General features: G+C 43.9%; 1 non-coding gene across 1 annotated transcript; it reads right to left on the reverse strand.

Annotated features, from left to right (window-relative positions):
- Nucleotides 1-537: 537 nt before the first annotated feature.
- On the reverse strand, nt 538-610 carry TRNAS-CGA (transfer RNA serine (anticodon CGA)). Its single transcript has one exon. It is a non-coding gene; the product is annotated as a tRNA-Ser (tRNA).
- Between the last annotated feature and the right edge of the window lie 2862 nt (nt 611-3472).

Below are 3472 nucleotides of genomic sequence, written 5' to 3' on the forward strand. Positions count from 1 at the left end.
AGGGGAAAGATAATTAAACACAAAGTAGAAGAAAAAACAACTTGCCGATGGTGGGAACCGAACCCACGAGCTCCGAATATCGCGTCCGGTGCTCTACCAACTGAGCTACATCGGCCGCTGTCCCCCTGCTACTTGCTTGGGTATTTACGTTGTCTGTATACGAACCTTGAGAGTGTTCACCAGCGCCACCCTCAGCCAAAGCAGCGGACGTGGAACGTCCTTCGTTACCGCCAGCGTCACGTAGAACGTGATCAAGAGCGAGGGCGAAAGCTGTGCTAGAACCCTCTTACGCTACCTATGGCTTCAATACTGCCAGAACCGAGACCCCCGTAAGCTACAAGCAGATCAATTAAGGGGAAATGAGGGTGCTCGTTATAATACATGAAGGAAAGAAGCCAACAGTCGGCGAGGCCAAGGAAAGCGTTGGGGATGGTACTTTGTCTTTTTTTTAATGTTTACTTGGATAATCACAGAAATTAGTAATGTAATCTGTTTAGAGGAAAGATAATTAAACACAAAGTAGAAGAAAAAACAACGTGCCGATGGTGGGAACCGAACCCACGACCTCCGAATATCGCGTCCGGTGCTCTACCAACTGAGCTACATCGGCCGCTGTCCCCCCTGCTACTTGCTTGGGTACTTGCTGCTACTTGCTATATATATATATATATATATATATATATATATATATATATATATATATATATATATATATATATATATATATATATATATATATATATTACCTATTTTTGAGTGGACAAGGATGTTGCGGACGTTTTTCGGTCGTCGGTAGACATTTTCAAAGCTGTCATCCTCATCGCTCAGAAACAAGCATTCCATATTCTCAGGCTCATCGATTCAAAAGAATGTGTTCCCAAGATCAGGACGTCACACGAATCGCAAAACGTATGGGGGAAGTCCTGACAAAATAACGGTACCCGCCAGATATTGTTGACGACGCCATAAAAGAGGAATATGCACTCAACCGAGAGGAAATACTGGAGGGACGTCCACGAAAGGAAAACATAGACCGTCGAGTAAGCCTGGTACTCACCTACATGAGTAACCCACCCAACGTGAAAAAAATCCTAAAGAAACATTTCAACATTCTAGAACAGAGCGAACGTCTCTCCAATATTTTCACGACTTCTCCCCAGGTTGTCTACCGACGACCGAAAAACATCCGCAGCATCCTAGTCCACTCAAGATTAGGTATTAACCCGCGGTTGGGGTGCCGGCCTTGCGGAAAGAGTAGATGCCAGGTGTGCAGGCACATGCAGACATCAAGCTGCGCAACAAGCACAGCTTCAAATTTTAAGGGAAGAATAGATGGTAACTTTGATTGCGATGCCTCAAACATTACACATCTCCTAGAATGAGGTGTATGCCGCATGCAGTATATTGGCCAGACAGCTACCCCTCTACGAATGCGGTTTAATAATCACCGTGCTCATGTCCGCTCTCTGCCCAACCTTCCTTTTTCAAAACATATCAACCAGAAACAGCGCTCATTCGACTCAGTCAAACTAACAGTTCTTCAGGTGGGATTCAATAATACACTGGAGCGGGAGCAGCGTGAGTCATACTTTGTTTATAAGTTTAGGACAATTAATACTAGGATAAATGAAAACATTGGGGCAATGTCGTCCTTACGAGCCCTGCAAGTTTAATGCTAAGCACATTTCGGGTTTTTTTTTCTCCCCCTCTTCCCTTTTTTTTCCCGCTTCTTTGATACCCTCCACATCCCACTTCTCGTAAAAGCCTTCTTCATGCTTGGCGCTCACATCTTTTATCGAAAACGTCAAAGTATTTCACAATTCTACTATCCCACATTTTTTTCTTCTTCTTTTCTTTCTTTGAGGTTCATCTCTCGCCGCGAGTTGCTCGAACTTTATTCGCCGCTGTTAGGTTCTTCTAAGCAGCAATGTCCACCTGGTTGTGGTGCTTTTTTTTTTCATCACGCTTGGCGCTCCCATCTTTTAGTGAGAACAAAAAAAATAATTTTCTCACCATATGCAGCAAACACGTTCCCCCACCTGTTTTTTTTTTCAAGGTGTTTCCGCGGCTGCCTGTATTGTGTATTGTATACAGAGGACTCCCAGCGGCCGGTGCCTTGGGTGGATGACCCTTTGGGCCTAGCCTGCTCTCCGCACCTGTGTGTGTATGTCTGTGTTGTGCGTGTCCAGCTGGTTCACGTGTATGTGCCCATATTATGTTTGTATCACCTCTTGCCAACGCTATAAGAACACGAATAATAATCATGTACCCTCAGTGTTGAGAAAGGCAGGGCTCCTGCCGAAACGTCGACTCCAAATAAACTTGGAAACAGTATGAAGCAATTTTTCACTTGTATGTAACCTCTAGCAACCAAGTACGTCTATTTACTTATGCTATATATATATGTGTGTGTGTGTCTGTGTGTGTGTGTGTGTGTATTTCATATTTGCTTGTTATTTAGTTGCCTGCTGTAGCACAGTAAAGTTTTTTCAACCCCTTAAAGAAATGTGTTCATAAACCTCTTGTTCTTTAGGAACCGCACATTTTCCTAACTGTTTTGTCGGTAGTCTGTTTTCATGGTAAACGTATAACACTTTTTCCTACTCAGAGAGACCAGCAGAAGGCGGGAAGGCAGGGTGTTGGGCAAGTAAAATATGCGAGGGAGAGGTGGGTCGCTATAATGGAGAAAATGATGTCCTTGCGTAAATATGGCATCAAGTACAAAACATGTTTTTTACAGCTTCTCCACAAACACCCGAAGAACCGCATCAGCCTGGAGGATGTTCTGAGGCATCCTTGGCTAATGAAAAATGCTGACACTAGTGTGAAGTGTGAATTACCGTGAAAGCCCTTTCCCTGGAAGTTCTGCCTTTACTGGCCAGTCGTCATGATGCACATTAAAGGTCTCACCCCACAGTCTAGGAGCGAGTTAAAGTGTTAAGTTTCAGAGCTTAATTATGTGCTTTTCGTGCATTGATGGTATATGTACACTGTTTGCATGAGACATCATATATCTAGTCTCAGGGTATGAGAAACGCAGTAGTAGTGGGTTCTGAAACATTCGACCACATGGTATTCTTTAACGTGCTCTGAGAGGTCACATCCTGCACTGCCAACTTGCCGCCATAGTTTGGTCCGCACTTGAGAGGTTTCGTCTTCACAGGTTTATTTCGAAGGAGATAAGATGCGTGTACGTTACTGAGCTGATTTGCTTGATTCAGTGTGAAGTGCCTCTAAACTGGAGATTTGCCGTCATATAATGTGCATATTATGGGGTCTACTTGAGCTCGCCGAGAATCGCATTTTGCCATATGCGGCGACCTTGGTTAACAGAAGTTCTACACTGCAAGAGCTGCTAATACAGATGGCTTGCTAAGTTTAACATATGCAGTCATTTTCCATGTTGTCGACAAGCTAACTATCCATGCAGATGATGAAGGCCTAAAATTACCCGAGGGCGGTAATATACTTC

The sequence above is a fragment of the Amblyomma maculatum genome, chromosome 7 (assembly GCF_055883805.1).
Source record: "Amblyomma maculatum isolate TAMU_Amacu chromosome 7, ASM5588380v1, whole genome shotgun sequence".
Taxonomy (NCBI): Eukaryota; Metazoa; Arthropoda; class Arachnida; order Ixodida; family Ixodidae; genus Amblyomma; species Amblyomma maculatum.